The following is a 16,993-nucleotide window of genomic DNA, read 5'->3' on the forward strand; positions in this document are numbered from 1 at the left end:
GGATTACGAGTGTGAGGTGGGATGGAGTCAGGGAGCGGTTAAAATCAGGTGGTGAGGGGCAGGTTCATCACTCGCTGCTCCAACTCTCCCTTCTCTTTTCATCCATCTGTTTATCCGTCTATCCACACCAGACTCAGAAACCATGAGGCAGTGTCTTGGGACAAATTCTTCCTGCTGCATTGACAATCTCAAGCTGCTGGAACGATCTCTGAACCAGCCTGGAAAGTGCTACAAGCTCAGGAGGTTGTGATCTGGGCACAGGGCTGAGCACGGTCGCTGATGTTTCCCTGCTCCCCAAGCCAAGCAGGGCTTGCTGTCTTCCTGTTTACCACATCCCACTTTGCTTCCTTCCCCACAAGAGGGTCAACTACTAGGACAAGGCTGGGGACAAGCCCTGTACGGGCTGTGCAGCCAATCGCTCTGCTGCAAAATGACCCTCGAGCTCAGAGGAGGCATCAAAGGAATGCAGAGTGTGACTCAGGAAGGAGAGTGTGGAAATCCACTGAAGAAATACAACCCATCCCCAGCACCCTGGCCTGGATTCCGCAGTAAACAAGTCAGACAGAGAGTAGTACATGGAGAGATGTGTGGAGAGAGTCACTGTCTCAGAGCGGAGACACTGCCTTTAGAGTCCCGTTAGGGAACTCAAAATGAACTAACGCTCTAACAGCTCTGTAACGGGGATGCAAAGGAGCTTGGTTTTGGTCTAGACAGGCAGCACGTGATTGCACAAGGGGTTAAGGTGAGAAGGGAGGACTTCTTTAATCCTCCCTTTGTCACCTAGAGGGTGCGCCATCCCATTGTTGTACCACCCCACACTCTAAAACATCTTCTGACCTACAACGAAGTAGCGAATCAAATCACAGGCGTGTGTCCACACAGGGTCCTCCCTTGCACAGTTCTTTCCTGTTGACCTCACCCCCCGTGACTGTTAGCAAGACTTTTCAGGGGAAGGGGAATAGGAGAGCACACAAGGATGTCATGAGCCGGTTGAGACAACGTTAAGGTCAGGTGTTGAAAACTCGCAGAAAACGAAGGGCCCTTCCTAGTCCAATATTGCTTAATTCCAAACACCTGAAGACCACTTGACTGGTTTCAATGACACACACACACACACACACACACACACACACACACACACACAAAGGTGGAGAGGAATGTGAGGACATATTGCTGTCATGTTATAGAGGCATCTCATGCACCTGGGGGTTGGGGGGGTGGGGGGGAAGAGTCAGGCTTCAGCAAGACCAGGAACAGGAAGCCATGAGCTGAGCCCACTCTGAAGACCTCTCTCTGCTCATCTGTCTCTTCCTTCTTTCTCTGCACACTGGCTTTCTCGCTTTCCCGGGTACCTGCAGAGGCACCCCTGGCTTCGCACGGCATCCAGTTCTTGAGAGGCACTGACCAGGGTCTCTGGACCCCAATTCTAAATGCCTCTGGGGCAGATTTGGCCCACCTTAGGTCAGCTGTTTACCCAGGGGGGACCAGAGTTCTTGATCACAAAAATGGCACAGAGGTTACCAGCAAGGAGAGGTGTGGCAGCAGGGCAGGAAGGGGAACACTTTCTGAGAAAGGGGGTTAGCTGGGCAATTATTTCAGACAATGACAACGGCAGGTCCTCGATACCTGGAGAAATGTTTCCAAGGATGAAACGAATTGGGCACCATTGATTAAAACACAAGCATGGCTACCCTAACGCAGATGGGTATTTATTTCACTTTCCCATAATGGTGGTGGCAAACGCAGACCACCAGTGAGAGGGCAACTCCATTTGTCAGGATCTATGGGAGGAAACCTCTAAAATGGCTCCCAACGATCCTCACCCCCTGGTTTTTATGCCCTTGGGTAATCACATCCCCTTGAGTGTGGGCCCAGTAGACCCAGTGACTCCCTTCTAGCAAACAGTACATGGCAGAAGGGGTGGGATGTCAGTTTTGAGACTGGAATACGAAAGACCACCTTCCATTTTGCTAGTTCTGTCTCTTTCTTGCTTACTCTGGGAGAAGGCAACTTCCGTGTTGTGAGCTGTCCTATGGAGAGGCCCGTATTACGTGATGTCTTGGATCAACCTCCAGCTGGGACTGATGACTGCCAACAAGTACATAAGTGAGCTTGGATGCGGATCCCACCCCGGTCAAGCTCTGAGATACAGCAGCCCTGGACAACACCTTGACCGCAGCCTTGTGAGAGAGCCTGACCCAGAGGATGCAGCAAAGCCATGGCCAGATTCCTGCCCCCAGAGAAACTGAGAGATCACAAATGTTTGTCATGTAAGCCACTATATTGTGGGATGAATTATTACAGAGAAACAGCTAATACAAGGTGCCAGGCTTCTCCCTTCTTGTGTCTCTGCCAGTTTTGGGTGTTGCCCTCATTCGCATGGTCCAAGATGACTCACTAGCATGCTTACTCCCAGCTGGCGGGAAGGGGGAAAGGGAATGGGAGGGCATTGCCTCTTATTTTTCAGGGCATAATTCAGAAATCACACGCATTGCTTCCACTCCCATCTCATTGGCCAGAACTTAGTTGCGTGGCTTAGCTACCCAGGAGGATAGAGGAGATGGTCTTGTGCCCAAGTGAGAATCAGGGATTCTATTACAATGGAAGAACAGGAGAGTGGGTCCTAGGGGATAATTAATAGTCTCTGCCACAGGCACCAATGCCACAAATATTTGTTCGCTTTGTGTGTGTGATGAGGTTACAGCCATATCTCTGTGGTTCCTGGAGGCTGGGATACATAAAGCATCATGAAGAACCCAGGGAGGTGAGAGATCATGGAAACTATCTCCATTGACCTGGTGCAGAGCGTGCACAGCAGGTGACAGTTTGCTGATGCGATCCATGAGCCAGAAATCTAGTCCCTGTGTGTCATTTCCTCAGGGTCACATAACTATTTAGCAGCAGAGCCACTATGAGCCCCAGGGCTTCTGCCTCCCAGCTCCCAGCTCCCTCTACTTCTAAATGGCGACTCTGAAGTCACTATTTTGGGTAGGACTAAATGTGTGGTATGAGAATGGAGGGAGAATAACACACAGCAAGAGGCTCATGACAATCAAATGCCGACCTGGCATTTTTCCCCCCTTCCAAACCAAAATGGTTTGATTTCTAACACCTAGTGAATATGATGCCAGCTCTTTCCATCACCATAAGCTCACCCGGTGCCATATCATCTGCAGGTGTTCAAAACATTTAATTTTTTTTTTAATGGTTATTTATTTTTGACAGAGAGAGAGAGAGAGAGATAGAGCATGAATGGGGGAGGGGCAGAGAGAGAGGGAGACACAGAATCTGAAGCAAGCTCCAGGCTCTGAGCCATCAGCACAGAGCCCGACGCGGGGCTCAAACTCACAGACCGCGAGATCATGACCTGAGGCGACGTCGGACGCTTAACCGACTGAGCCACTCAGGTGCCTCAAAACATTTTAATTTAACTGAAGCCAGGTGAGAAGAGAAAGGATTTGTCTCTGTTATAATTCCCCACAAAGAAATGAATATGTAAGGGATGGCCTTGTGAATTTTGTTTAAAAATGGTGGGGTTTTCCTTTTAAAAGCATCGTACTAATGAAATCCTTTTTCTTGGAAGATTATTTCTACAGTGAAATAGAATATTACACAAGAAAGCTTCCCATAAATGTTTGCTCAATGAAATTATAGGCTTGATTTCTTTCTAGCAATTAATGATGCATATAGAGGAAACTTCTGTCACTCCCTCCCACTCCCTGTATCCATTCGCTCATTTTTCATTAGGAATAGAACCCCTGGGTTTCACTGGATACATTGGTGCCCAGCAACAGACTGTATTATCCACTTTCATTTGTGGCTTTGTGACCACGTTTGGGTCAGTGGCATGTGAAAGGAAGTGATGCATGCAACGTCTGAGACTTGTGTGGCAGGGACATTTGTGTGGCAGTGGCATTTGGAGCAGCATTATTAGATCTAGAAACAGAAGCCACATATTGAGGAAGGTAGAGATTCTAAGTGCATGGATAAGTTCACGGATCAGGACCACCTGCTTCACGTTGGACTTTTGCATTAGAGAGAAATAAATTTCCATCTTATTTAAGGCTTTTTTTAGTTGGGGTCTCTTAGTTTGTACCTTAAGTAATACATAAAGTTATGTATTATTCCTAAGTTTGAGATATTGTCCAGTTGATAGCTTTTCCTTTCTTCTAAGACTGTGTGTTCTATTTCAAAATGTGTAACCTAAAATGTATGAAGTATTTTAAGAGTTGGCTAAGATTTCTCCAAGCCGATCCCTAAATAGGATGAAGGACAGCCCATCCCACCCACCACCCCCCCAGAGATCTACTCTTCTGTTTCTCCTCCATAGACAATGACATGGATTTTCCTCCATTACAGATATCTTTCCACTTTGTCAACCAGAGACTCTACTAGAAAATTAGCGTTCTATGTCTACACAAAACGTTTTGTGTGAAGGGTAGGTCTTTAGAAAGAAGGCACCCTGATGTGCTGCTTAGGTGGCTCAGTGGGTTAAGACATCAGACTTTGGCTAAGGTCATGATCTCATGGTTCATGAGTTGGAGCCTCGCAACAGGCTCTCCGCTGTCAGCACAGAGGTGTCTTCAGATCAGAGGTTTCTTCAGATCCTCCGTCACCGTGCCCCTCTGCTTCTCCCCACCTCAAAAATAAATAAACATTTAAAAGAAGGCAACCCGATTATATTTCATGAGTTAAGGGTGTAAGAAATGCCACTTGGGTGATGGAAATACTTACTATTCGAAAAGAGAACACATGTGACATTGTGAGCACCTACAAAATATCCACTGAAAGTCAAGAAATGACTTATAAAATGGACGCATGGCCCTTCGGTGACTATATTGAGTTTTCCGCCTGAGCATCTATTCCCGAATACCGTGTTCTCCCCACTCTCTTCTGTATATCTGTCATGTGTTGATTTTCAAGAAGTTTTTCTTATCAATTTAGGTATAGTTGACACACAACGATACATTAGTTTCAGGTGTATAACAATAGTGATTCAACATCTCTGTACATCATCCTGTGCTCCCCACAAGTGCAGCTTCCATCTGTCACCAGACTTTGTTATTACGATATCATTGTGTTGACTTTGTAATGATACATCCTTGACATAGGGTCGTGTTCTCTCTCTGAGGATCCAAGAAGTATCCTTGGCATTTGCTTCATCCTTTGTAGACCTGACTTGCTCCTACAACTACTATAAGGTACCATCTTGGAATCAGGTAGCACCAGTCTGCCTTATACTTATGAACATACATGCAAGGAGAGTTGTGTGTATGTGTGTGCAGTGTATGAATATGTATAATTGAATGAATTGAACATCAAAAACTCTAGGATCCACCTTTTCTTTTCTTACCATTTTCTAACAGACACTCTGAGGCTTGAATTGTTCTTTGCTGCCCCTTGGGTGAAATCTCAGGCAGATCCAATAGCTTTTTTGGGTTAATTTCAGATCTTAAAGTCCAGTCCCACCCAGCATTAAAACTCTGAACCCAGTGAGAACTTTTTCTTGTCGTCCTCCAGCTCTGAAGTGCCTTGGGCCAAGTGCCTGCAGTGGAAGGGGCATGGTCAGTTTTTTTCTCCCTTCCTCGTTGCCTCTCCTCCTCCTCTTCTAGGTGTCGTTTTTGCTCTCAGGGTCAGGATGGGGTCTGCATGTCGGGTGGGAGGTCTGGTGAGTTAGGGAACGACAGCAAAGTTGTCACTGCAGGTTAGCACTGAAGCCCTCTGTGCTGCGTGCCCCCAAAGCCTCCTCTTTCTCTGGGTTCCTTGGGGCCCTCAGCACTGAGGATCTCATATCTGTGACTCCTTTGAGGCAACATCTCTCTTGACTGGCCGCAATTGCCCCCCACCCCAGTCTCTGGCTTCTGGCTCACTCTCCGTTGGACCTCCAGAAGGCCTCCTTGTGCAAGATCCCTTCAGAGTTGACCTATCAGCAGCTCCTTTCCTTAGGGGGCCACATTTGGCTTGAGAAACATGCATGCATCCTTGCCCTCCCCATCCCAAACTCAGCAAGCTCCAGCCTCTCTCAGACAAGCTGCCACTCCACTCCACACTCGTGTTTACACATCTCAGCTGGGACTATCAGCCTCCCCAAATTCCAGGGAACAGGGGCCATTTTCTCTAGCGGGTTGCTTTAAGGACCCCACTGAAGGGTCCTCATGAGCCTTTTCTCTTCATGTTGAACAAGAGAAGGATCTAGCTTAGATGCCCTATACACACAGTCCTGCTGAGGGCTGGCCTTTTGGTCCATTTCTGACCTGACCCCTCACTGCAGGAGTTTCCATAACCCGGCCATGTCTGTAAGAGCCATTTCCTTAAAACCCTTCTTTCTGGTGGTGGGTGGTCCGATGGGCAGTTGCCAGCCATCTTGTGTCCAGCTGCCTGAAGCCATGGGCAGGAGGCGGATGTGTTTTGGAAGACGCCTCCCAGCTGCCCCCCTGGACTAGGCCATCATCACATTAGCACCAGCAATGTGCCAGGCCCTGGGAGTTCTAGGCCATGGCAGAGCCAGGCTCGCTCCGGCCTGGGGTGGGACAAACAGAGCTCAGTGAGGAGGCCCCACTAAGCCACCTGGGCTTGTTCTGATTTATGGTCCAGCAGACCCCCCACCACACTGAGCACCCACATAACCAGTGCTTGGTGATTCAGCCGCTACTTCCCGGTTAAATAAACTTGGGTGACATTTTTTTTGTTTTATTTATTTATTTTTTTTATTTAAAAAATTTTTTTTCAACGTTTATTTATTTTTGGGACAGAGAGAGACAGAGCATGAACGGGGGAGGGGCAGAGAGAGAGGGAGACACAGAATCAGAAACAGGCTCCAGGCTCTGAGACATCAGCCCAGAGCCTGACGCGGGGCTCGAACTCACGGACCGCGAGATCGTGACCTGGCTGAAGTCGGACACTTAACCGACTGCGCCACCCAGGCACCCCTCATTTTTTTTGTTTTAAACGAAGATCCTTGCTTAGTTCATCTGTTGATAACAACTCCTCTTCTGGGTTGTGGCTGAGGGCCAAACCAGACGATCTTCTGCGGCTCCTTTCAGATCAGGTTTCTGTTGGTGGCCGGGGTGGGGAGGACTCAGGGCACATTTGTCTCTGCAGCCAAACTCCATTTCGGCCTGCATTTGAGAGGTGGTACCGTTGCAGTTAAGGACCCAGACTCTGGAGCCAAACTGCCTGATTCAGTTACTAGTCGTATGACCTAGAACAAACAAGATATGCATTGACCGATACACCTCCCCGTTTCCTTTTCTGTTCAGTTAGGGGAAAAATCTATGGTGTTCAGAACAGGGCTTGGCACACAGCAAGTTCTCAATAGAATGCAGCGCTCTCTCTCTCTCTCTCTCTCTCTATATATATATATATATATATATTTTTTTTTCTTTTTTTCTTTTTTCAACTTGTAGCAAGAATTACTACCAAACTCCGCTTGTTGGGCCAGAGACCCTTGCGGTGTTAGCGAAAGACTTGACCCTTGTGTAGCACACTACCTACACTTGTGCGTTCATCGGCCAGCCAGTGGCCTCAGCTCCGAGCTCTAACCACGTGCAGTCATCTGTCCTCATTAAGCAGGAGATGGTTGAACTCTTCAGTTGTACCCCTGTGTTGTGGTTCTGGGTCGGCTTGCTTGGCCACAGATGCCAAGAGACCAGCACAGTTGTGCGTATGATACGTGTTAAGCCGACACAGATGCCGACTGTGGACATACTACATCCGGATTGTGTCCCACAAAGACCCAGGAGCATTATTTTAGGGATCCTCGAGTGTCTTAGCTCAGGCTGCTGGAACAAAATACCAAAACCTGGGTGCACTTATGTAAGGTAATCATGCGTGTAAAGGCACTTAGCACAGTACCTGGCAAATAGAGCCGCTGAATTAGCATTTTGAAAGTCGGTAACGTGCTTACCGTTAGGATCAGCGTTGTGATGGTTTCAGGCAAGGCGCCGGTGACTTAGACCAGATTCCTCGTTCCTGTCCTGGGAGTTTCTGATTTAGTAGATCTGGGATGTGGCCTGAAATTTGCATTTCTAATGGGTTTCTGGGCTACCCATGCTGCTGGTCTGGGGACCTCGCTTTGAGAACCACTGACTAGATTGTACCCACCCCCAGCCAAGTCCTCCCCTTTCCTGTTTCTTTCAAGAGAAATCAGGGGCCCACAGAATGGGCACCTTGACCTTGACCTTATGTGTTGCGCTGAGGTTTTCAAGGACGCTAAAGGAGTACACATGCCTGTAGGGGTCTGCCTGAATAGCAGAAGCTATTCGCTGTGGAAAAAGAAGTTCCCACTCCTCAACTTTGGGGGAGGAGAGGAGGGGCCCCCACTCTACCCTTCCTCCCACTGACAGCCACATGTTCACAGGCATGAAAGTTTTCCCAGTTTTGCTTGAACTTCAAAGGAAGGTCTGCCTGCCAAATGTCTGCACGTGCTGAGCAGCCACAGAGTCCAGGAGCCCCTGGAGTTGCTGCGGCATCGGGACAATTGTCTTACCTTGGCAGAGTGGGGCACCAGCATTTCTATGCTGTCCTGCGTCCCGGGCAGGACCTGGCGCGCAGTGGAACAAATGGCTGTGTTCCTTTTATGCAACCCAGCAATACAGCTGCAAGGGCTCAGTGCACGGCACGTCTGAACTGCATTTGAAGCACTTTGGGGGGCTCACAGACAAATATTTTCAGAATGACTGTGGGAAAGGCCCAGATGGAGGGGTGCTGGGATTGCAGAACGGTTCCCGGTCACTGCTGTGCCCACTGTCGTCTTTCAGCCCCAGGGGGTGGGCTGGGCAGGAGGGGGCAGCCGATTTCTTTGTGGGGTTGGACTTCACTTGACTTAGCCGCTTTGCCTCATGGGCAGTTTGGAGATGATTGGCACCACGGGTGTTTGCTGAACGAAAGTCTATGGGGTCCACTTCCAATTCCACCCAGGACAGAACCCTCTGCTGGTGCTGTCTGGACGTGGGTTATGGGAGCTACCCTTCAGGGGATAGCAGGGCTAGCTTCCAGGGTGTGACCTGTGTAGCCTCAGTGGGTCACATGCTCAGAAGGGCCCATACCCACTTTTATATTCTAAGGTCACTGCCTTGAAATTCTGAGCAATTTTTGAAGGGGCCCTAAGTTTTCCTTTTGCACGGAACCCTGCATAATATGTAGCTGGTTCTGGGGAGCAGCCTCAACCAGAGAGTAAGAACGGAGGCGTGAGGGAGGAAGCGGATTTTGATTACAGCTGCTACGTCAAGTGAGATTTCAGGTCTACTCTCCTGAAACCCTGGAAGCTGTCTGTGAGGACGGACTACTCGGGTTCTCTAACCGCAAGTCAATCCATCCAACTCCTGGCTTCCTGGAAGCTTCGTTGAGGAATCTTATCGAGTGTGAAGACTAGGATGGTCGGTAGAATTGGGGAGAATTTTTTTCTCCAGGGAAGATCTCATTTCTCAATGAACAGGCTGTGAGAGAGATCTGGCCACTCTAAGTCAGTACATTCAGATGGAATTTCGACTGAGGTGTCGTCCTGTAGTGAGATCATCACTCTCCCAGAGCACTGGCCCTACCTTCTACCTCCTCCCCTCGCAGCACTTGGCATACGGTAGGTGCCCTCATATTTGTGGTCAATGATGATGGTACTGACCGTGAACTCAGGTTTCCTCTTCATCTCCTCTGGAGTCCCACAAAGCGAGAGCCATCTATCACCCTGAAAGATCCTTCCTAGTGATTGCAACTGCTTTCTTCAATTCAGGCAGGGAGTCAACCCCAGACAAACCAAACCAATCCCCCAGAGATATTTAGAGCCCCTAACTCTATGGGTTAGGGGCTGTTACTCCAACAGCGCTGTGCAGTCAACCACCCCGAAACTGCGCAACTTGGAACAACCATTGCTTTCTCTCATAAATCTATCAGTGAGCTTGGCTGATGGAGATTTGGCTTGTCTTGGGAGGCTCTGCTTCAGGCTGTGGGTCCAGCTGGACTTCTTTGGGGGAGCTCTGCTCCTAAATGTGTTCTGGGCCCAGAATGAAAGGTGGCGATTACTTACGGGAAGCTTCTCTCAGGGCTTTGGCAAAGGTACAGAGGGCAAGTGGAGAAACTGAAGGTCTTTTAAGGCCTAGATTGAGAATTGTATCCCGTTACACCCGTTCACATTTTATTGGCCAAAGTAGATATATGACGTAACTCAAAGAGGCAGGGAAGAATTCTCCACCAATATGAAGTCAAGGCAAGGATTCGACTGTGGAGGTAAATTCAATGTACCACACTAATTCCATTTTCTAAAATACTCTCTCTGTATTTCAGTCATACCATGGGGCTATCGTTTCTTGAGGACAGAACATCAACAAGATGTTAACTAACCAGGTGCCAAGCAAATACCAAATGGAATTAAATGGAAATACATACCCCGTACTCTAAAATGCTTGGATTTTACCATGTAAACCAGTTCATTAAAATTTCCTGGAGAATATGGGGCACCTGGGTGGCTCAGTCAGTTAAGCGTCTGACTTTGGCTTAGGTCATGATCTCATGGTTCGTGAGAGTTCTTCATCGGGCTCTATGCTCACAGCTCAGAACCTGGAGCCTGTTTTGGATTCTGTGTCTCCTTCTTTCTCTAGAAATGAATATACATTAAAAAAATTTTTTTTTAATTTCCTGGAGAATGGTATGAAAATGTAGATAATCTATCCCAGACGACATGACAAAGAGGACTGGGTTCCAGGAATCTGCATTTTCATAAGCACATCAGGTGAAACAGGCCCACGTCTGGGAGCAACTGTCTTAGTCCTTAACTTTACAATTAAGCTAATCCCTACCAGGATGCTAGTAAACGTGGTCAGAGCTGGTGAACTTTCTAGTGATGGGAATTTAGTAAACTTCTACACAAATGAATTATTTTTCTGATCTCCCGTATCCTCTGAATTTCTGCACAAAGTAAAGTCTTGGCTATGTCACTGACTACTGGTTTTGCAAATAGCTTCTCAGCACATTTATTTTGGTGTCATCTTTAGATTCTGAAAATGAGCCTCTTGTGGTTATGCATAACTGTAGAGGGATCAGTTATTTTTGCTCCTTCAGTAGTCATTCATTTTCTTTCGCTACGTCACTTGGATTTGCTTCCAGTAATCACACCTTCCCCTCTTTCAGTCAATCTCTTTACAGCATAGCTGACCCCAACCGTCAATGGCCAGCTCTGGTTCTAAAGGAAGACACATGAAGTCATTATGATTCTTGTGAAGGGCCACGTTTCTCAGTCTGGACCACATTTCTGTCTGCAGTTTGCTAAGCTGGTAGAAAAAAGTCTGGAGCTGCTGGTTCTTCTCTTGGCCCCCACAATAGCTAAAGCCTGCCCTAGAGTGAAGTCGGTACAAAGGAATGCAAGCAAAGGCTTTTAGCAACAACTCTGAGCACCTGAATCTAACTGTGCCTGAAGATGTACTTCCTGGACCTTTTCACTGTGTAAGCTGATGCATGGTCTGTGTTGGGGAAGCTAGTGTGAGTTTGGTCTCTCTCATTCGCAACTGATAGAGTCCTGACTGACATATCATAGTCTTGATGGTGTGACCAAGAAGACCACCAGCAACTCAGACTGATCTGAGCTTAGCAAAGCCTAGAATTCACGCAGCAAGGCACACAAGGCACACACACACACACACACACACACACACACACACACACACACCCTACACGGTATATTCTGGTAACTAGACCAGACTTGGGGACCAAACTTCATTAATAGTTATTGAGGACGTCTAAAGCAAAGTAGATTGAAAAATGAATGCAGCTATTAAATACATGGGTGTCTTCTAAGTCAGGCCTAATCACGTTATTAAAAATTACTCGCTCATATTTACATCTGCAACGACAGTTACATTTTCTCTCCCCCTGCTCCCGCCGGTAACATTTGCAGTGGCTTCTTCCCAGGTATTGCATAGAAGGATCTCTCCGAGATAATTTCTTTTTTTTTTTCTGTTTGGCTGTGATGAAAAGACAGAAGCCTAACGTTGGACAGCAGGAAATAATGCATCACTTTGAACATGTTGTCTTTCTATTATAAATATGATGATATGGTTAGGTGGGACAGTTTCAAAGAGACAGGATGTTACCTTAAACATTTATAAAGCTGTGGTTAAAATAGTCTCCTTAAACTACCTTTTCAACTCATGGAGCTTACATAAATATTTGGCTGCTGGTGACAGGCCTAATAAATCTGTTTAGAATGTTGCAGCAATATTTACTTACAAAGTAAAGGCATAAGCCCACATTGACCAATAATTTTAAAAAGGAGAGATGCTACTTTTTAGCACCTTGCATAAATATTTGCAAGACCTATAAATCCAAGATAACCCTGCCTCTTCCCTAAAGCTATTTACCGCTTCCTACCAGGTTCCCCCTAAATGCCCCTTTTAAGTGTCTCTCAGTTCAGTTGGAAAAGTTTGACATTTACTTGAGCTGTTTTGGAATATATCAACAATTCTGGGATATAATGGAAGCATTCTTCAATTTCCTCATGGCCCAAAGTTCTGCAAGATCCTTTCAGGCTGGGGGGAGTGGGGGAAAGAACAGAATCTTCTGCCTCTAAAGCTTGCGAATCAGAACATGAGTATTTGAGGAATAAATCTTACTATGTCTGACCAGGAACTAAAGGATACAATTCTCTTTTTTTTTAATTTTTATTTGTTTATGTTCAGGTGGAGGAGAGAGAGAGAGGGAGAGAGAGGAGAAAAGAGAGAGAGGAAAGAGAGAGACAGAGAATCCCAAGCAGGCTCTGCACTGTCAGCACAGAGCCTGACGCAGGACTCCATCCCATGTACTGTGAGATCACGCCCTGAGCCGAAATCAATAGATGCCCAAAAGACTGAGCCACCCAGGCACCCCAAAGGATTTGCTTCTTGTTTGTCCTTCCATGTTATAGGGATTATAGACAGTGCTTGAAATAAAAGAAAGAACGGTGGCTCGTCAGAGCACTGTTTGCCCCAGAGAAGCGAAGATGGTAACCTAAGCGTTTTGATGAAGGATGCTATACAAACTGCAGTTGGGTATTTAGAAAATAGAATGAGCTGCCATCTGACTTCTCTCTGGCTCTCCTCAAGCGCTGAGTTTTTTTCCTGATTTCAAGAGATGACTCCCCAAGGGGAAAGATACCAACAGTGGCAAACATTTCTTTACGAAGGTCAGACAACAAAACAAGCTCTTGATTGCCCAAGGTATCCCTGTTTTTTTTCATGAGTGAGTTTTTCAGGAACTTTAAGAGGTATTTCCTGTTTATCGTGCGGTAGAGACACAGGCTGTAGAAAACTCATGCTAAGCACAAATACCAGAGTTCTTAAGTATTTGATATTTGCACATTACAGTGATATCATCAGGTTTAATTTCCAGTAAGAGTCAATAAGCAAATGGTCACAATGTACAAGAAAAAGGAGTAATCGACTTACGAAAATAGTATTTCAGAGTAGTTCTAGACTTATGATGAGGCCTCCTGGTCTGAACATTCCTGAGGAGGAGAACAAAAGAACTTGGCTTTGGTATTTACATTATCTAGGGGTAGGAGAAAAGACTGACAGGACGACTTTGATGTTCTGAGGAGGATAGGAGGTGATTTGGTATTTATTCCTTTTTAGTACGTGAATGTATACCAGATGGCCCATTTAAAATAGACCCCATTTTAAACCATTTTGCATGACGTGGGGCCATACAGAAAGTCCTCATTTCCTCTCTGGCAGTAGCTGGTGTGAGATTCCACCCCCGCCCACCCCGCCAACCCCTCCCCGCCCAGAGTGGCAGGGCTGCTGGGCTTGAGTCCTCTGCCTGCCCCTAGGAACTCACCTACTGATGCACCGCCACCTGCTAATGGCAGACTGCCACGAGGAACTCTAGTAAGAGAAGTCCAGGCCAGTGACTGTCATCTGGGTCACAACATTTTCTCCCGTCTCCGGGAATGGTAGGTGCCAACAGGACTTTCTCAGTGGGTTTCACTTATGCCTGGGAGAATTGGGAAAGGCCTCACAGAAGATTCAAGGAACGGATTAGGCAGATGGGCTACGTGCTACAGGAAGCTTCCCCAGACATGGCAGTGGACTCTTGGGGACACGAAGTAAGCAGACCAGCGTGCCGGGAGTTAGTGCGTATTCCAGTTTGACTTGAGTTGAAGCCCGAAAGAACATGGTGTCCGTGAGGCCTACGGAATTTGAGGGTGGCTGTGGGGTAGGAGGCCTCTGGTAAGAGATAGGGGTTGAGGATGGAAAGATGTCAGACGAGCCTAAAAGGAACTCTGGAACCAGATTGTGAAAGTTCTTCCGTGTTTTGTCTCTTCCAAGTGGTTTTCAACTCTGGCCTTTATGCACTGGACAGCCCATGAAAATATTTAAGAATCATTATCTTTACATATTGGAAAGGTCAGCCTGCCTGCAGTATGGAGTATAAATGTGAGAGAGAGAGGGGCTGGCAAAAGATTTGTTAGGAATTTATATATTTTTAAATGTTTGTTGTTTATTTATTTTGAGAGAGAGAGAGAGAGAGAGCAGGGGAGGGGCAGAGAGAGAGGGAGAGACAGAATCCCAAGCAGGCTCCGTGCTGCCAGCATGGAGCCTGACAAACTGGGAGATCATAACCTGAGCCAAAATCAAAAGTTGGACGCTTAACCGACTGAGCCATCCAAGCACCCCAGGAATTTATATTTCTAAAAGTGTCATCGGTCCTCTTAATTCATGGAGATCACTTTGACTTTCTTTTTTATGATCGAGCAATGCTAAATACACACCTAGGACCTGTGGGATCCTAAACATTACGGGGAGTGGGTTCAAGGAGTTTTCAGTTAATGGGAGGGCATAGCGCAGGTAACTTCTAGAAGTCACCCACGTCTTCAGCAAAAGGTGAAAGGCTAGGTCCTGACGGACCGAATATTGGACATAGATGAAACTATGTCACTCGTGATGTATCTGATACATTTCTAAGCATAGGGAAGATTCAGACGCTAGATGACCCAAAAGACAGACAGTGTCTAACACAATTATTGTCAATCAGTGTATTTGTTAATGTAAACATGTCCTTCAGAGGATTAGTTTCCTGTGGCTGCTAAAACAAATGACCTCAAACTGGGTGGCTTAAGACAGCAGAAATGTGTTCTCTTGCAGTTCTGGAGAGAACTACAGGACCCAAAGGCAAGGCGTCCACAGGGCCACCCTCCCTCTGGAGGCTCTAGGGAACAATCTGGTCTTTGCCGCTTCCAGCTTCTGGTGGTTGTGGGCTTCGCCTGACTCATGGCCGCATCACTGCGTCTCTGCCTCTGTGGTCACATTGCCTTCTCCTCTGGGTGTCTCTCATAGGGATACTTGTCACTGGACTTAAGACCCATCATCCAGGATGATCGCCTCTCAAGAGCCTTCACTTAATTACATCTTCAGTATTTTCCAAGTAAGGCAGCATTCACAGATTCTAGGGATTAGGACACAGGTACATGTGTTTTTGGGACCATGATTCAGCCCAGTACAGAAGGCAATACATTCATTTGTAGACAGAGGTTCATTCCCTCCTCCGTGTGAGTTGGGACAGCAGGCCATTTGCACTCTTTGTTGGCGCTGTTTTGGGGACTGACTGTATGTCCCCACTGGGCTGAGGGGGCTGACAGGGAGTGGGAGACACTGAGAGGGGTGGGAGAACACAAGGACACTGACTTCTCTTAAAATGTAAATCCGAATACTGTGGAAACAGGGACTAACTTTCAGACGAGGTCCCACTTTTTCTTATTCTTTCTCTCTCTGTTGTTAAGGGTGTGCTTTGTTACAGCTTTTTAACTACCACTACTCCGTTGTCAAGTTTCCCTTTTAGCGCGTATTACATGCCGCCATGTTTCTCAGTGAGTTTGCATGTTGACCTTTACTTCCTTACCGTGAAATAAGGGCAGAAAGACCTTAGTCTTCTCTGTCTCCTCCCCTCCAGCACCTAGAAGAATGCCCGCAGCCTAGAGAACCCTTCAAATTGTAGTGAGGCTTTGTTTATGTGGTGAGAGTCGGACGTGGAATCTGTCAGGCTGTTTCAAAACACAGTCGCCTTTATTTTACCCACTTGAGTTGAAAACTTACGTCCACAAAAAAAACTTGCACACAGATGTTTATCACAGGTTTTTTTTTTTTTTTTGTAATTGCCAATATGGCTTCCCTCACTATGCAAAAGTAGAATATTCCTATGAAAGCTCTCATAAGCTCATGAGAATATTCCTATGAAAGCTCCCATAAGCTCTCATGGCCTAAAGCGAGGAAACAATTATCATTAATTTGCATGGAAAAATCTTGAGCATTCCCAGACCCCCCCCCCCCCCCCCCAAATAACGTCTCTTGGCTCTTCTGATACCTTAGGACACATCTTGCTAATGGATGCACAGAATGAATGGAGATAGAGCACAGAAGCTTTATCGCAGACACAGTTCAAAGCTATGGCGGGCGGCTTGATGCTGAGATGTTCGGTGTAGTTCCCAGGGAAGAAGCTTGGGGGCGCCACTCCCACTGTTCAGTGCACAGCTGCCTCTGTATCTTGTAATCACAAAACAAATGCTGGACACTATTTTTGCTTTTTGCCTTTTTTGTTTTTTGTTTTGTTTTGTTTTTGTATAAGTGGAAATTCTCTTCAGATTTCTTTTGGTTAGTGAAAACAGGTACTGATGTAGGTGTTTCATAAAAGCAAAACTTTTGGAAAGCGGGGGATACCTGTGTTTGGAGGCAACCAAGGTGTGCTTTAGTAGGTGCACGGATAAACTGCTAAATCAGATGACGCAATAGTATTCCGCTCTGAAAGAAATGAGCTATACAAGCCACAAAGAGACATTGAGGAATCTTAAATGCATATTACTGAGTGAACGAAGCTAATCTGAAAAGGCTAAATATTGTGTGGTTCCAACCATACGATATTCTGGAAAAGGCAAAACTGTGGAGATAGCCCAAAGCTCAGGGATTGCCAGGTGATGGGGCAGGGAAGGGTGAATAGATAGAGTGCAGAGAATTTTTAGGGCATTACAACTACTATA

The 16,993-nt window shown here is 46.6% G+C and overlaps 1 non-coding gene across 1 annotated transcript; it reads right to left on the minus strand.

Annotated features, from left to right (window-relative positions):
* Positions 1-7,398: 7,398 nt before the first annotated feature.
* LOC115513216 lies at positions 7,399-7,552 on the minus strand. Its single transcript, XR_003968623.1, has one exon. It is a non-coding gene; the product is annotated as a small nucleolar RNA SNORA62/SNORA6 family (small nucleolar RNA).
* Between the last annotated feature and the right edge of the window lie 9,441 nt (positions 7,553-16,993).

The sequence above is a fragment of the Lynx canadensis genome, chromosome B1 (genome assembly GCF_007474595.2).
Source record: "Lynx canadensis isolate LIC74 chromosome B1, mLynCan4.pri.v2, whole genome shotgun sequence".
NCBI classification, from domain to species: domain Eukaryota; kingdom Metazoa; phylum Chordata; class Mammalia; order Carnivora; family Felidae; genus Lynx; species Lynx canadensis.